Below are 18,400 nucleotides of genomic sequence, written 5' to 3'. Positions count from 1 at the left end.
AGAAAGAAAGAAAGAAAGAAAGAAAGAAAGAAAGAAAGAAAGAAAGAAAGAAAGAAAGAAAGAAAAAGAAAGAAAGAAAGAAAGAAAGAAAGAAAGAAAGAAAGAAAGAAAGAAAGAAAGAAAGAAAGAACACAACAAATCATTACAAAACGTAACAGTTTCCCGTTTTGCTGCACGAAAGGAAAACAATAAGAACAGTTGCAAAGCAGGGCTGTGGATGTAATCATTGGGTCCGAATAGAAAACGACCTCATTCTCAAATCCATTGTGGGAACTTAGAGATGGGAATTCTGCACTTTGGAGACCTCTCTCGTGAAGGTGTGGCAGGCGTGTCATCTGCCAAACTAAACTGAGCTCCTTTGGCTCAAACGGGTTGAATTTATCTCCACAAAACTGTTTTCCCGAAACGGGGCTTGACAATACCAGCGAGGAGGCCAGCTCACTGCGTCCACGGCTTGTGCAGTTGCCGGTGGCTGTTGAGCCATACGTTTCTGAGGTTCAGGTGACCATTTTTACCATCTAAAAACAGCAAAGACGTGGAAAAGCAGTGAGAGCTAAGCCTCTGCAAAAGGTTATGAGACGAGCTCAAGTGATAAATAGCCATTTGGTGATCAAGTAGAGATTTACCGGAATGGACATGCATTAGATCTCTTTGATGTGCAATTTCTTTCCTTTGGATTTTGCACTGGCACTCTTCCGTGGAAGGATGCAACCTTTCCGCGTGTATTTAAGAGAGAAACGAGAGAACGTACATAGCTGGTTTTGGTCGTGAAGGCAGCCTGCCTTCCGATCCAGAGTGCGATGAATATCTGCAAAGTAAACACTTGTTGTAGCAGTCCTAGAGGTCCGTGGTTTGGTAATTCCAGCACTTATTTTACTGCCAAGGACAAGAAGCTTTCAATACGTGTTAACATCCTCACGGAGACGAGTTCAAAATCAGTCTTATAAACAGCAACAGAAATCTTTGAAAGAAGAGTAAGGTTAAGAGCCTCGGGAAGGCAGCAAGGAGGTGAGAAGCATTGTTATTGACTGCTCCAGATTAAACAGCGCAGAGGAAGATTTCAATTTGATAACGTCACAGCCCTTCCTGTTTTTCTTTGCTGCTTCTGCTGACAATTTGGTAAGGTAATTAAATTGGCTGATTGAAGTCACAGTGGTCATGGGGCGATAAAGACCATTTGGATTTAATGGAATTTAGAAACAACAGTGCACTGCACACAACTCTTACAGAACGCGAATTTTAATGACTCGTTCAGGGTGCTGACTACGTAGAACGTCCTGGACGAGTTTAATTGAAAGGGCAAAGCAGATTAGCTGTATACAGTCTTTATTGCACTAGATAGGGGAATTAGAATGATCCTTTTAAAAGACTCATTATTGCATTATCAAGATTTAATGTAGGTTAAGAAAGCTTTCATTCGTGTGGGCTGTCTGGAATATCCCCAGATCCTTTCAGCCGGTGTTTGGAGCACTAACAGCTTTGTAAAAGAATTTTCACACAATTGTCCGATAGATTGGGTGGTGAGAAGTATAGCTCACTATTTTCTGGCTGCTGCTTGTCTTTTGAAGTGATGCAAAGTTCAGGTAATGCCTGCTATTTAAATGTGGTCGACAAATGAAATTGTTCATATCACTGGAGATAAGAACCCAGATAAAAAGAGTCTTACTAGCATCTTCTAAACTAAAATATTATAGTTTTTTATCTTATTTTATTTTGTAGAAGAGAAAATCCCCTTTTGCTTTAGGAAAAAAATTCAAATATTTTTCAGTCATTGCAAATAATTTCAGTTCTTTGTCCCCTAGTTAATTTATTTACCTTTTCTCTTTCTTAGTTTTAAACTTCACTCTCTATAATCTCGTCCATAGGAGCAATTACTAGAAGTTCTGTCAATAACGGAAAAGAGAAACTATAAGGTGCCTTATTTCCATACTCTGCAATCTGCAAGGCAAATTAATGTTCCCCAAATAAGCTTTTTATAATGTTATGCTGTAATGTTTGTTGGAAGATTAGATTAAACAATATGATAACATAATATCATTATGCAGTCACGTCTGAATTGGAATATGGAGAAACAAAGTTCACTGTCATATTAATGCTTATAATTCTGTGCTTTTTTCCCTGAGTCTTTTGGGTCCTTTACTCTACAGTAATAATAGTCTTAGGTTTATATAGTGCCTTCAATTTAAACAGCCAGAGCTTTCAGTAATGCAAAGAGAACAGAGCAAACATGTAATGATCATTATTCCAATTACTGGAGCTCAGCCAGCTCTGGATAAACTAGGTGGTGTTCTAACACTATGTAAAACACTAAACAGAAGCTCTATAAGTGTATTCTTAACTTCATAAAAAGGTAATTCTTAACGAATTAAAACTACAAATATATATATATATATATATATATTGGTGGGAGAAAAAATTAGAATTGACCCATGGGTGTGGTGCTTAAGACTGATCTTTTTGCACTTGCTGGAAAGATATATTTGGATAAAATTTTGCAAGTGATTTGGATTAGAATGGATTCAGATTTCCTTGAAACTTATTTTTCTGTAGTCTTTCCAAAAGGCTACTGAAATAGAATAACTCGTATATGAGCAGATTTACTAGTTATGTATCTTTCAAATAAAATACACATTCTTAGATCACATATTTTTAAAGTGTTTCCACTTCTAGGTCTTTCTGACTGGGCTAAAGAAAAACAAGTTCTTTGCTAGTAATGTGACTGATGTCTATGGCAGGAATAGTTTGAAGCATATCTACATTGTAGCCTTTGGATAAAAAAGCTGATCCTTAAATAATAAAACTTTGTTGTCAACACATCAGAAGATTAATTAATTTATAAGTTTGACAGAATTTCATCTTTATATTTGGGGAAGTAGAGTCATTCATTTTTGCTAAATGTCTATTTTATTATATTTGTACTTACATTCTCAAACTTGTTCATCAATAAAATGGTTATCTGGACTTAAATGTCAGTTAAATTAGGAATGTTGAAAATATCTATTGATAATTCAGTATGAAAAAGGCAAAACAAAACAAAACAAAAAACCTGTTTGTCAGAGTCACTAATTCTTGTAACTCAATAACACCGACCAAAGAGTCCAGGGAGAGTATAATATACCTCCAGGATCTGTAGTTCAGGAGACTTCAAGATTTTTTAAATTCAATGTATGATTCATTTTTTTCTCTTCTTTTATTTAATATTTTAATGGATGTCTCTGATATTTCCCAGTCATATAGCAACCAATCTGAATTTAAAGGGTGTAGCTAAATCTAGCACCAAACGATCCATGCTGTATTTTTCAATGGATGAGTGGAAAATGTAATGTTGTTCTACATAAGAACAAAGTAATTTTGGAAGAAAACTCCCCCCCGGCCCCCCCCCCTTTTTTTTTTAAAAAAAAAAATCTTTTGATTCCTTTGCTCTTTTATTTTTTCCTTATTTTTACAATAGGTGAAATGTAAAATGATTACTTAACTAGTTAAAAGGGGAATGGTAATGTTATTTTACTGTTCCCTTTTGAAAAATCTTGGCTTTCCGAACTTTCTGGAAAAATAAAAATTGAAAGGCCTCTTTTCTACCTAAAACCCAAACTTCTAGTGTAAGCCAAGTTTTAGGCCTCCTCTGCAGTATATGGAGAGTGAAGCTGGGTGAAATATTAGACAAGCTTGGCTTAGAGTGGATCACTCTTGCATGGCAAAACTGGGCACAACAGTACAAAAAGGATGTAAAACTGTTGGAGAGTGTCCAGGGGAGTGTGACAAAGATGGTGAAGAGGAGAATATGTACGAGGAGTGGCTGAGGTCACTTGGCCTGTTCAGCCTGGAGAAGAGGAGGCTGAGGGGAGACCTCATCGCAGTCTACAACTTCCTCGTGAGGGGGAGTGGAGGGGAAGGCGTCCATCTATTTTCCTTAGTCACCAGTGATAGGACCCGCAGGAATGGTGTCAAGCTGAGGCAGGGAGGTTTAGGCTAGACATTAGGAAGAGGTTCTTCACTGAGAGAGTGGTCGCACACTAGAACAGGCTCCCCAGGGAAGTAGTCACTGCACCAAGCCTGTTGGAGTTTAAGAAGTGTTTGGACTGTGCACTTAGTCACATGGTTTAAAATTTTGGGTAGACTTGTGTGGTGCCAGGAGTTGGACTTGAAGAGCCTTACCCCTTCCAACTTGGGATATTCTATGATTCTAACTGAGGTTGGATGAACCCTGCTTTTCCTGACATCAGCTATATAGAGGAAGTGAAGATGGATGGATCAGGGGTTTGTTTTTCTCCCCAGATTCTGAGTTTTATTGCCACACTGAATTCAAAATCTCAGGTAGGAATTTAAGAGGGAAATATAAATTTGTCAATGACTCAACAGCTTGTTCCTGACATTAAAATTCAAAAACAAGCAAAACAGAATGCTCTCTCATTCTGCTCAAAACTCACCAGCAAATGAGTGGTGCATGTTTTCACAATAGGAAATCACAATCAGTCCTATAAATAAGGACTTTTTTTTTTTTTTTTGTGTGTGTGTGTGTGTGTGTGTGTGTGTGTGTGTGTGTGTGAAGATATGTATTTATCTGATTGCTTAGTCTACAGAAGCTTATGGAGCAAAATTTATCAAGCTTGGTTCAAAAGATACAGAATTACTCCAGGTTTTGAAAAGCACGCTATCTTCACATTTAGCTCTGTCTCTATTTCCAGCAAAATATTTCAAATTAAGTGATATATTTATTTGAATACAGAAATAGGTATTACTTTCAAGTATGGTTTTATTTATTTATTTTTTTTGTCATAAGGTAACTGATGCTGAATTTAAAACACTTTTATTAAAATGCACATTTGTGTGCATATACACTCATAGTAGGTATAAGCTGGGTAAATTTATTAAGGATTCCTTTATAACTGAACATTTGGACTTTTATACTTCTCCAGGAGCTAAATATATACCAGTTATGTCAACCAGCTCATGAACTAAACATGTATCAGCTGTATGGATCAGCTTATATTTATGCTGTTATTTAAAAAATACTGTTAGTACGTGACTTACTGAACAGTCCATAATAATAAAAGAAATAATAACAGTAGTAAGCATGATACATTTATGTAAAATATCTGAGTGTCATAGTTCACAATGTTCAAGTTCTAGCTTTTTTATTGTTTTTTTTTTTTTTTTTTTTTTTTAAACATGTAATCAAATATTTTAAGTTCTGCTTCAACAGTTCATGTTGTAAAACCTTGAAGAAAGTAATTCTTTTAGTTGGAGACAGAACAAATCTTCTATTCCTACCTATATTTTCTGTGTCAGTACTTGATCTTCAGTCAATATAAGCAACCTAGCTTGTCAGAGAAATATATTCATTAATATAATGCTAATAGGCTTTATGTTGTGTGTTTTTATTTTTACACCGTACGTGATATGAAATCTGCATGCACTAGGTAAATTTTCTTACATGTTAGTCCTTCACAGCTACATTTTATGGGTCAGATATTGAAGTAAGATAAATTATAGTACAGTTTAGGTATGATCCTTTTTTTAACTTTCCATTCAGGTCAGTGGCTTATGTTAGTACAAAATTAAATAAGAATCAGAGTTGCACATTGTTGGACACTGTTTAGAGAAAAAATGTTTTAGATCATTCTAATGCTAAAGCTAAGCAATTATGTTAACGTCCATAGAAACATGTTTATCCTAGGTATACTAATATGTATGTACAAGTCTACATGAGTAACGAAGCACATGAAGTTTACACGTTCTGCAAAAGGAATTTACTTTTTGAAGCAAAAACTTCATTGTTATTCAGCACCATTTATCATATGAGGCACTAACAAGGTAAATCTTTGAAAAGAAATGCCATGTTGCTTATTCATTAAGGAATTAGGTAAAAAGGTATGTTAGGGAAATTAAAATCAGAGTTCTCTAAATCAGGGGCAATAATTTTCTCTTCAAATGATGCATCATAGTAGTCTTTTTGTCTTTTAACTGAAACATTTATGTCCATCTTGCTATACACATTTTACTCATTTAAGAAACTGAAAGTTGTTAATAAAATTCATACAGAACTTTAAAGAAATTATCAGCATACATTCAATTATTACATTAAAAAGTCATTGTTCTTGCTTCATATTTTGTTGCTTAACAAGGACCAATATCAAGACTCAACACTAGGGAATTTAATTTGTAAAATTATATTTCCTCTGATTTTCACTGTACAATACTGTTTACATTTTTCATGGCTTACTATACTTACCAAATTTTCCTGTACAAATATGGGTATTTTTTTTCATTCAAATTGAAAGAGGAACCTAAAACAATTATATTTTCCAGTTAATAATTATGCATTAAATATATATATATACATATATATACTTGCTTACAACTATCTAGTCTTTCTGGTGTTATATGGCACCCATATATGTGTCTTTCTAGTCTACATAAGAATGACCATTTGATATTTCACAGAGTCACAGAATCACAGAATGCTTGAGGTTGGAAGAGACCTCTTGTGACCATCTAGTCCAACCCCTTCCAAGCTGGGTCACCCAAAGCACATTGCACAAGATGGTACCCAGGCAGGTTTTGAATATCTCCAGAGAAGGAGCCACTCTGGTCAAAGCACTTCAAACTCTGAAGCTGGCAAGTTAAAATATAATTTTGCAAAATGTGCAAAACATAAGGCCAGTGACTGGTCATAACTAATATGATGCAAAAGTGGATTTATTCTTCTTTTTAAAGAAATATTATGCACTGAGCAAGTATATCTTGCTGATTTTTAAAAACTGTACTTTTCTGTGAATCTATTTTCAGAGAAGTGTGATTTTTGGCTAATAGTTTTTTGGTGCTCACCTTCATACCTTGAGCTGTTTTAGACAATGAACTACTTAGACACATCTTCAGATATCCCTGACTACACTACTCTCTTCATTAGTTTGTTTTCTGTTTGTTTGTGTGTGTGTGTGTTTGTGGTGGGGGAAATCCATAGGTTGCATGAAGGTAGTTTGAGAACAATAATGAAGGTGTGTTAAAGGTTTTAAGTGATGAAAATGCAGAACACAGAAAGGAACTGAGAATAGTTAGTGGAAAAAAAAAAAAAGCAGCACCACTACCAAAACAAAACTCCAAAAACCTCTGTCTTACCTACAAAGGCTATATATACCATGCAAACAGTAAGATTTTTGTTAAATATTTTATTTATGCCCACATTTGATCTTTTTGTAACTGTGAAGAAAACGTACACAGAGACAATTCATTGTGCATGCTTCATCTGTAAACAGCTGAGGGAAGAAAATGGAAATTTGGGAAAGAAACGTGCAACACTTTTTCAACACTGATGTAAGTTTGAATGTCCTTGAGAAGGAAAGGCTATAAAATATGACTGTTACTAAAGCTTATCTTTTCAGATCTCAGCACACTCTATCAGTCACAACATTCAAAATGCCTGCATAAACTTTGTGACTATGATACGGCTAAGAAAAATGTGTCTAAAAATGCATTAAATCAGATTTCGTAATATCTTTTTAAACCTACCTATCCAGAGGAAAGTTACATTTAAATATCAAATCACGGTTAGCTAATCACAACATCTTCAATTTTACTCATTTGTGAACTTTTGTTTCTAGACATTGGGTATTTCAAATTTAACTATGCAGTTGTATCATTCTGTGATCATTGTAACATTGAAACATTGTATTTGTCAAAACTTAAGGTAAGACTGTACCACATTCTCATATAAACACAGCTTGGGTTGCTTTACTGAGTCTTTTCCACACTTTTCATGGGAAGGTGCTTCAGTTGGATAGAAATGTTGCATCTAGCTGTTTTCCCATTGATTTCATTTATTCTTCTGACTTCTTCCTTCTAGATTGCTGGAAGGATTGCTTCTATAGAAGGTTGTACTGCATGCTTTTGGAAGCCTTTTTTCCCATTACTACAGACCATTCCAAATTCCTTTTTTACTTTGGGGTTGCACTATGTACTGGTTTCTTATTCATCTGATGGTTATAAGGACAGAAAATTAAGCTGCTGTACTTTAGTTAAACATTTACAAAAGTAAATAGCAATGTTTTCACTATAGAATAATATATATTCAATAATAGATTATTGGATGTTTGATAGTAGGTCCCTTTATTACTTATTTTTAGCAGTCATCAGGGTGACACAGTATATCTGTGAATTGAACAAAGTAAATAGGCAGCAATAGTCTTATAATTGCAGGCCTATGTGAACGTGTGCACATACGTTTTCTTGTGATGGTTGCCCAAATGCAGGGAAAAAAAAAAAAGAAAAAGAAAAAAAAAAAAAAGCTGAAGAATCTCTCCTTTTCTGGAGTTCTTGTTTAACATAAACTGGGAGAATTGCCTGAGGGTGTATCAGGGGTCTCTGATGGAAGGTCTCATAAGGACTATCCATCTGCTTCCTGACAAATAGTGTGAGGATGAGCTAGCAAGGAGTTGTGAAGGTGGCAGAAACTCTTCTCACGTAGTTTGATCTTTGTGAATATTTTCAAAATGCTCATGAAAACAAAAAAAAATTCAAGAATGAAGTTGTGAAATTCAGCAAAAAACACAGTCAAGCATATTCATGACTTTTTTTTTTAAAAAAAAAAAAGAAAAAAAAAGAGGACAGTTCAGAATATGGTATCCTCAGGGAAAAAAAAAAAAAGAAAGAAAGAAAAAAAAAAAGAGCTAAATTCTGTGAATGAAACTATGAAATTAAAACATGCTGTCATGCATTTACCCCGCCCCCCCACCCCCCAGCTGCTAAGGGTTTGGTACTCATTAACACATCAACTTGTTTTTACCATGGAGTGATAGCATTAGGGAAATCTTCATTTAGAGAGTGAATCTGCCTCTGCCCCAGAACCACAGTGGCCTACCTTCACTTTGTTTTAAGAAGAGGTGCTTATGCTAAAATTGCCAGGTGCAACAAGTAGTACTGTAAATCAGAAGATCATATTAAAGTTCATTTCTATTGAACTGACAGCCTAAAACTACGACACTACAACTAGCATACTGGCAGTTTTTTCCCAGCCTTTGCTGTACTAAGCCTTGCAGGGCAACTAGGGAAATCCTGAAGAGATAGAGGGTCTTCTTTACTGCCATGTCTGATTAAACACAATTTTCACAAAAGATTACCCACATGGATATCTTCACAAATATGGTTAATAGGTGGAAAGCCAGAATGTATTTTATTCCCATGACTTGTCCTGTTGAACCATATTTTTTAAAAAACAAGAAGCCGAAGGAAGTGACTAAGTATTACCCTATGTTTTAGAGCTTGTTTAACTCTGAATCTGAAGTCATCCATGAAAGCTCATGTTGTCTACTTTGGCAGAAAATAAAACTACTGAAAACCAGAAAATATTGGCTTTGTTTCCATCCTAAAGATAGCTGAGTTTTTTGTGCTAAGTAGAATGAAAGAAAAAATGGAAGGCACTAGTCTGGGTGATAATGAAATATTTTTCACTTAGGAAGGATGATTGAGCTGGTGCACAAAAGGATTTTCTGTCAGGATTGGCAAAGGAAATGAATATACTAAGATTTTCAGATGCATATTAAGAGTTCTAAAACATTTACCTTTAGTAAAGTATTTTATGTTTGCATTGATATTGAGCTAGAACTATAGAGGATTACAGTTATCTTGCTTTTTAAAAAACATCTTTAGTGCATATTTTATAATTAGATTTTTCTTAATTAAATTTTACATATTCTTTGGAAATTAGTTGCCTTTCAGCAGAATTTGAGACTTTTAGATACTCATTTAGGTTGGCTTATATCACAGGCAAACATTTTTGAAGAAAAAGTTTATTTCAGAGCTAAGACTAATGTTTAAACTTCTTCTATAAAGACTACTAGCTTATTTCTTCTTTGTATATATTATATGATCTTCCTTCAGTAGGAAACATTTTATTTATTTTATTTTATTTTATTTTATTTTATTTTATTTTATTTTATTTTATTATCTTTTGCTTCTCTTATCAACACTGTGGTCAGTTATGCAAGCAGGGAGCAAGTTAGACAAAACCTTTCAAATGTGATAAGCTTCCATTTTCAAAAGTGCCTTAAATTTCATGTGCTGCAAAAGCCCAGGGTAATTGGCTTCAGGCATGCTATAACTTCACATAAGTGAATAATGTTTTACCTTAACTAGGCCTACATGATTCAAGACATATGTGTTTTATCTTTCTCTGTATAAGATTTAATGTAGGTGTAATCCCATCTTTCATAATAAGAAATTTTATGAATTTCAAAATTGAAATTACAGTAAGTAAGACTCTTGTAGAACTAGTTTCAACATTACCTTCTTTCAGTATAATATGTTATTAGGAAAGGAACAGATAAAAATATAAATATTTTATGCTATGGAGATAATATTTCTAGAAGTCTAGAAAGTCATGAACAACAGAGGAAGGAGACTAATGAATGGTTATTCACTTTTTATAAAAGAATATGACAATTTGAATGTTTTCAGGTAGGGTATTTAAAAGAAATGAAAAGAAGCATGGACTATGAATTAAAAAAAATATGTAATTCATTGCCAGTGAATGTTCTGGCCCCTAGCCTCTCAGTAATTACCAACATTTAAAGAAGAAAGGTCTCCACTGGACACTACTGCTACTTTTGGCTCTGTAAATCCCTAAAAAAGTAGAAGAAACTAGAGTAAGAGTTATTCCATGTTTGCCTTGTTTTTCCCCTTTCCCTTAAATTTTGACTATTGCACTGTGTTGAAAACAGGTTAATATGTATTGGAAAAATAGGTCTTTTTGATGCTACTTTACAGCTATTATGTTTTCTGTAACATGCATAGAATATAGATAAATATTATTATAGTATATATAAAATGATATCAGTGAGTGCTGTTGCTGGAGATTAAGACAAAGAAGGCTAAGAATCAAGTAATACATTCTTCATATATGAATAAAATGATTAGATAGAGGAAAATAGAATTTTAAAATACATGCTAAATATGATGTAAATAACAAATGGTATATGGCACTCTGCAAAACAGTATTCAGCCAAAGGTTGAATCAGCTCTGCAGTGGACAATGTGGAAATACAGTTCTGGAGCAGGATCACAAAAATACAGCTCTTTTGTCTTTTTGCAGAAAGATGTCAATAAAAATATCAGTGAGAGCAGCAGCCAATATATCCTTTTTTTTCCTTTTTCTTTTTCCTTTTTTTTTTTTTTTTTTCCCAAGTAGAACATCTCTACACAAGCATCACAGTCTTTATATAACATAATTTCAGCACTTATGCAGAATAGAATGTTACTTTAAAAGCTTAACGTTATCCTTGGAGGTCTCCAAGTAAAATACTAAACAGTCTGGATAATTTCAGTTATCTGAGGTCTGTGCCAGCTGTGGAGCTATTGAAATGTACATGATGATATTTCTAGCTACACAAGCTTGCATACAACTTTCAATTTCTTGTATTGCTTCTCTCAAAAAAATAATGTATTCAGCCAGGGTAGAAATGTGAAAATATTTCCTAGAAACTTGGAGGTAATATTATCTTTTATCTTATTCATCAAAAAAATAAAAATAAAATAAAATAAAAAATCCTTCTGGGCATAGATATTAGTGATTTTAGTGATTTAGAAACTGGAAATTACTATTTTAAGATCATAGAAAGTGGAGAGCATAATTTCATATTGTAATCAAACTCTGCTGCTGAGAAACATTCCTGTGTCACAAGAAAGATCTATTGACCATTGTTAGATTAATAGACTTTCATCATTACCTCTTAGTAAGAAAGTTTATTATTTAAAATGATCCTGTAGCTCCCCAGTGGGGCAGTTGAAAGTCCAAAGCCCAGAAGGAGAAATGGATCACTACTTCCACAAACTAAAGCAGTGTATCTTTAAGTAACTTCATGGGGAAAGTCATGAAGATTGTGATGTCTTGTTAAGGACAGTGTGTTTATGTACTGCATATGTTAAACACAAGATACAGAGCTTTCATCCATATGTCAAGATTCTTCATGTGCCAATTTTAGAAATATTTCCATTGGACAAAATAAAAAGGAGCTCTACAAGTATAGCTGTGTATGAAGTTAATGATACAATTATGAAATAAGTGATTACAGATCAATGTAGAGAAGCCCAATTTAAGGATTTCTCTACCTGTCTGATTTAAATATTCTTGAAAATAGATCTCCCAAGATCTTACTTGTTTGGCTGGATACTACTCAAAAAAAAACCAAACCAAACCAAACCAAACCAACAAACAAAACCCAACCAACCAAAAAAAAAAAAAAAGATAAATGTTGTCAATGTACAGACAAATACACAATAGAGAAATTACAGTAGTATTAAAATAAAGTATGGCTTTGAATGGGAAATTTAAGCAAGTACTATACCTGAATGACAGCCAGTGGTTGTGAGGAATCTACAAATGGCTATGAGCAGTTCTTTTTGTTTGTTTGTTTTATGATATTATAACTGCTGAAAAATCATTAAAAAATATTAAAGCTTACAGAATCAGATTTTTTTAAAAGTTCTGTTCTTATTTCTGGATTAGTAGATAAATAGTAGATACATATTATGTTTACTTCCCATCCCCACAAATTATTGTGCATATATGTGTGCATAATATACCCTTTTAGATCGAGTCAAAAGGACAAACAAACAAATTAAAAAATTGCCTGTGTATAAGACTAATTTATAAAATAACATCTGTGCAATAACTTTGTAGCTTTTGTTTACTAACCTCAAATCTGTATTTAGAAATCTTGACACTTTTGGCTTTCAAATTTGAATAAGCTTAGAATCATTTATTTATTTATTTATTTATTTATTTTCTTGTGTCCATACTAAAGTAATAATATTTTCTTTATTATGTGAAATGCTGTGAGCTTGGTTAGCTTGGTTTTGAGTCTGTAGAACTTTTTTTTTTTTTCTTTTTCTTTTTTATTTTTTCCTTGTAAAACAAAATTTTGAAATATTGCTGCTTTGTTTTTGCAATCTGGTTACAATTTATAGAGAGTCAACAATTTGAGAGGTTACAATTTTTAGAGAGTCTACAGAAATAATCTTTAATTTTTATTCTCTTAGAATAGGAATGGTAATTTGTCACCATCAGGAAACCTTAAATTGCCTCTGAACATGATTGAAATCTAAACTTATATTCCTTATCCTCTTCTCTCCCCCCTCCCTTTTTTTTTTTTTTTTTTTTTTTTTTGATAAACCTAGCTATTCAAAAATGTCTTTGCAGATTTTTTTTTTAGTCTCTAAGGGAATGTTTGAAAGATACTTTGGGTTAAGTAGAACTGTAAATTATTAACATAAAAACCGTTGCTGAAGAGCTCCCTGTGTGGATATTGTTGCTGTGGAAGAAGAATGTTCTAAAAGGGAGAGGTCAGGTAGAAACAGGCATTCTTTTGTTCACATATGAAGCTATTCAAGAACATTTATTCGAGAGTTCTTGTGCAAGAACTCTACAAATAAGGGCCCAAAGATTTTGGTCACTGGTTTCAATAAATACTACAGACTAGTCTGTATACTACATGCGTATTAATAGCATTTCAGCAAAGTTAAAATTATGTAGTCATAAACTATCTTAGTTCTATGCCCACCAACTTTTTTTCCTCTTTGCTCTTTCCAATTGATAATGCAATGGAAGATTGCACTGAAGGAAAGTGGGACAAAGTATTTTCTTTGTCTCCTCAGTTATAATACTATTTTGATGACAATCTGTAGTAGTAAAATGAAGGCTGCTGCAAATTTATTATGATTCATGCTACATTTTAGTCTTTTACATAATCACAGAATATTTGAGGTTGGAAGGGACCTCTGGAGGTCATTTGGTCCAATCTCCCTGCTGAAGCAGGGACATCCAGAGCAGGTTGCCCAGTATCATGCCCAGACTGAAGATCTCCAAAGAAGGAGACCACGATCTCTCTAGGCAATCTGTGCCAACACTCATTCATAGAATCACAGAATCGTAGAATGGCTTGGGTTGGAAAGGACTGTAAAGATCATCTAGTTCCAAGCCCCTTGGCATTGGCAGGGACACCTTCCACCAGATCAGGTTGTTCAAAGCCTCATCCAACCTGGCCTTCAACACTGCCAGGGATGGGGCATCCACAACTTCTCTGGGCAACCTGTTCCTGTGTCTCACCACCTTCACAGTAAAGAACTTCTTCCTAATATCTAATCTATTCCTACTATCTAATCTAAATCTCCCTGGTTTTAGTTTCAACATTAATCTTTCCTTGTTTTATCAATGATATTATATTTGGATGAGGAAAACTGTATATATCACAGCCATAGATTTTATTACCACCTTGGTTTCTTCTCCCAGACTGGTATGTTGAACTCTGACTGCTAGGAGATCACTTTTCTCTCATTTTTTTGACCTAACCTAGAAGGCAGGCAGACTTCTCACAAGGATTTTGTAATTGAATGAAGCGTGTAGCAAACTTCTTTTGCACTCACTAAGGAATTGAAATGTTGAAGGATTTATTCCTCACTTTGCATTAAGGAGTTAGGAAATGTTAATATCAAGGTGGAATATGGATTTGCTTGGTAATCTGTTATTCCTGCTTATGCGTTTCAATTTCTGCAATAATTAAGGATATTTAAATTTTAAAGGAAAAATAATCAGCTAGTATTTTGTATCTCAGATTATCTTGTAAAAAAACAAAGCACAAGTATACTAACCATTTGAATATATATTGAATATATTTGTATATATATTTTATACAAAGTTTAAAACACTCTTAGAGGTTGAAAAATATAGCTTAAAAATATAGAGATGGAGTCTGAAGTGACAGCATTTAGATCTAGTATATACTTGTGCAATAATCTTGATGCAGAATTTGTCCGAGAACATTTTAGTCCTCTTATAAAGGAACTTTGTGTTATTCTCCTCTCATACAGTGTAATTCTCTGATAGAGTCCTAAACTTACACTAGATTTTTCCTACTTAAATTGAGGCTTACTAAATACTCCTGGACTGTTAATCTTTTGTGCAGTTCAAAGGATGTCAATGAGAGTGTTTGCGTCTGATCAAGCAGGAAGAAATATCACACAATGTGATCTTAGATTATACCAAATTTTAACTAAATTTGCACCTAATTTTTAAGGGGGGTGAACATGTGTATTCCTATGCATAGGAGTCCACAGGAAGTGGAAGCACTTTGCAGCGACTCTAAGGTTGGTATTTGAGACTTTGCAATAGCAGATTTAAAGATGAAGAACTTATATTTCTTAAATATATCTTAATTCATATTTCTGCTGGTTGTTAAAATGACCACATCCAGTCACTTACAAGTACTTTTCTGGTCTTGATGATGGCTGGATAATTTTACAGAATTTTGTAGATCTCCATTGCTATTACATCTTTTTCACAAACAGTCTAGACTATGGGGAAAAGAAAAACAACAAGAAGAAGAAATAAAAAAACAAAAACACAGAAATCTGAAATGTTTATTAAATTGAGAATAGTTTATCCAATTTACTAATGCAATGGCATTTAGAATGGTAGTTTTGAATTATCTATGTCCTGTTCTAAACCTTTAATATAAATGGCCATTGGCATATTTCCATTATTTATTTGTGCAGTCATGTTTGTACATAAACCTTCATTGGAAGGGCTCAGAATGGACACACACTATTACAGAATAAACACACAGTATTAGTGAAACATAGCATTATGACACACCTGTGTCATAAGGCAAGAAGAGCTTGCAGACCAAATATTCAATTTTTACCCGTCTGAAGCTTTCTGAATGTGGAATGATCTTATATCATCCTATAAGACAGGGTTGTTTTAGAAAAAGGTACCCTATGTGTCAAGATGAATTGTGAAGCAAAGCAGTTCTTCAAAGACGCTTAAAACTGGTTATTTGAGAACTGTTCAAATACCTGAATTTACTTAGCATCACAGCATTCAAGGGCTTAAAAACCATAATGAATATCAAAATTAAATACTCATAGCAACTAAATTTGCAAAAAAATGCTTTACATCTTAATTTTACAATTATTAATTACAAACTTAATGCAATTTCCATCTTTATAAAAGATTGTGCAATTTCCATTCCACATTTACCAGAGTGTATTTAACTAAAAAAACAGGTTTGAAAATCCCTCTGAGTCATTCAAGATAAATCTTGTGGACTCTATTTCACTTAATGTATCTGTTTTTTTAAAGTAAATGATATTTTGAAACATAAATATCAAATCAAAACAGATGCAAAACAAAGCATATAGGTATACATATGCTACAGTGTTCTTTAGAATGAACCCCTTATGAACCCTGAAATATAATTGATAGGAAATACAATATGCTTTGCTGGTAAAGTTACTTTTGTTGACTTTTAGATATCATTGGAAATATAATATATATTTGAAAATAATGTTTTACTTTTAAAACATAAAATTAATGAGTGCTGGGAACTTACAATTTATTCAACAGTAGGCTTTTATGAATACTTCCAGTGTTTATGTAGAGAGTATCGCATTAAAAGAATTTGTTCTTTCTGTTCTTAAGCTGGCTGAAATGTAGGCAGCAAAAGAGGAAATACCTTCAAGCAGTAACTAAATAATATAAGCAGTTTGTTTTCATTTGCAAAATGTGCTACTATGCTGTAACTATTTTTGGCTGTTGCTCTGTTATCTTGAGCTTGGAACACCTAAGTGCCAACATCTCAATATACACATACAGCAGGCTGCATAACTGATTTAACAATGAATTGAATTAGTCTTTATGTATAAGAGAAATCCCAGGAACAGATAATTTGTCAGGGCTTTTACAATAAACAAATTATTTTCCATAAATAAACATATATTTTCCATTATTTCTTGTTTTCAGAGGAAGTAAATGCTTTCAAATGAGTATAAAATTTCTCTGATAACATTCTGGTGAATGTCTACAAGATTCCAGTGGTGGAGTTTACATTATGCATAATGGCTACTTTAAACTGAATATTAATATACAACTGCAACCACTTACTGAGGGTTGAGTAATGAAGCTCCTGGACTTCTCTGTTTCCTTTTTTGTTTTGTATTCCATTTCCATTATTTTTTTTTTACATGAATCCCACGGTTTTATCCATCCATTTTAATTTCAAGCTAGAGAAAACAAATTAAGAAAAAAAAAAAAAAAACACAGTTAATTGAATTTATTTGCTTTAATGCTGCTAGTCCATATTATCTGCTTTCTTAAATTAAGTTTGGGATTGCCAGCTTTAGGGGTATTACACTGCATTTTGGGATGCTGCCAGCATATCCTGAGCAAATATATTTAAATCAAAACTAAGCTGCTTAAAATATTCACGTTATGCTCTTAGTATGGTTTAAATGTGAAACCATTTAAGACCTGCAAACCAGTTTTATGTTCTTGAACCGTCAGGCATAAATCTGAAATTGATAGTCACTGTTAACTGTGTTTAATAGGGAATGGCTTCATTTTTCTATTAAAAATGATACATTCAGGAGCAAATTTGAAAGAAAATTTGAAAGAAAAACATTTTTAAAACAATTTTGGGAAAAGGAGTATTCTAAGGAGAATATCATGCATTCAGGGAAAATGCACATTTCTTTTGAACAGTCAAATACATTTGTTTTATGGATTGCACTTTTATGCATTGCATGGAACTCTGAGTATGAAATTCAATAATGTTAATTCAGAAGTCAATGTCTTTTTAATAGTTTTATATATATATATATATATATATATATATGTATCTGCAAGTATATATTACCTCCTGGGGAGACATACATCCTGTAACAGAAACAAACCCACGAATTTTAAAATATTTTGCTGAGGAAGCTTTGAAACATGTTTAAGTCAGCTATTAATTTGTTTTTGTGCATTTTTATTTATTTATTTATTTATTTTTTTTTCAGTAAAATAGTGTCTGCTCACAAACTGGCCTATCTTGAAGAAGGCTACTTTTTTCTTTAGCTCTGTCCTATAGTAGCACGAATAATAGTTACTGTTAAGGTTAGTTGAACTTAGTGGAAGATTATAAATGAAAATATAATTGTTTGTTAAGGTAGGAGTTAACTAAAAGCTAGATAGTGAGTTAAGGTTGTGTCCTGGCTTTGGCTGGTATATAGTTAATTTTCTTCATAATATTTGGTTTGGTGCTGTGTTTTGGATTTAGGAAGAGAATTATGTTGGTATCACAATGATGTTTTAATTTAGAGTGGTGCTTCCACTAAGTCAAGGACATTTCAGCTTCTTCTGCTGCCCTGCTGCCAGCAAGGAGGCTGGGGGTGCACAAGAAGCTGGGAGGGAACACAGCCAGGACAGCTGACCCAAACTTGGCCAAAGGAATATTCCATATCATATAACACCGTGCTCAGCAATAAAAGCTGGGGGGGGGGGGGGGGGGGGGGGGGCCGGGGGGGGGTCCTTTGTTGGGGGGTTTGTTGGGCGTTATTTGGGGGTGGGTGTAAAATTGTGGACATTGGT

The 18,400-nt window shown here is 33.6% G+C and overlaps 1 protein-coding gene and 1 long non-coding RNA gene across 2 annotated transcripts in view; one reads left to right on the top strand and one right to left on the bottom strand.

Moving 5' to 3' along the window:
• GRIK2 (glutamate ionotropic receptor kainate type subunit 2) overlaps positions 1-18,400 on the top strand; it is a 377,958-nt gene that overhangs the window by 4,909 nt on the left and 354,649 nt on the right. The gene's annotated exons all lie outside the window — the stretch shown is intronic.
• Positions 1-18,400, bottom strand: part of LOC118164391 — a 19,398-nt gene that overhangs the window by 424 nt on the left and 574 nt on the right. The window contains exon 2 of the long non-coding RNA XR_004749473.1: positions 1,816-1,822. This is a non-coding gene — a long non-coding RNA (uncharacterized LOC118164391). The remainder of the gene's footprint in view (positions 1-1,815; positions 1,823-18,400) is intronic.

Source organism: Oxyura jamaicensis, chromosome 3, assembly GCF_011077185.1.
Source record: "Oxyura jamaicensis isolate SHBP4307 breed ruddy duck chromosome 3, BPBGC_Ojam_1.0, whole genome shotgun sequence".
NCBI lineage: Eukaryota > Metazoa > Chordata > Aves > Anseriformes > Anatidae > Oxyura > Oxyura jamaicensis.
This window is presented reverse-complemented; position numbering and strand designations above follow the sequence as displayed.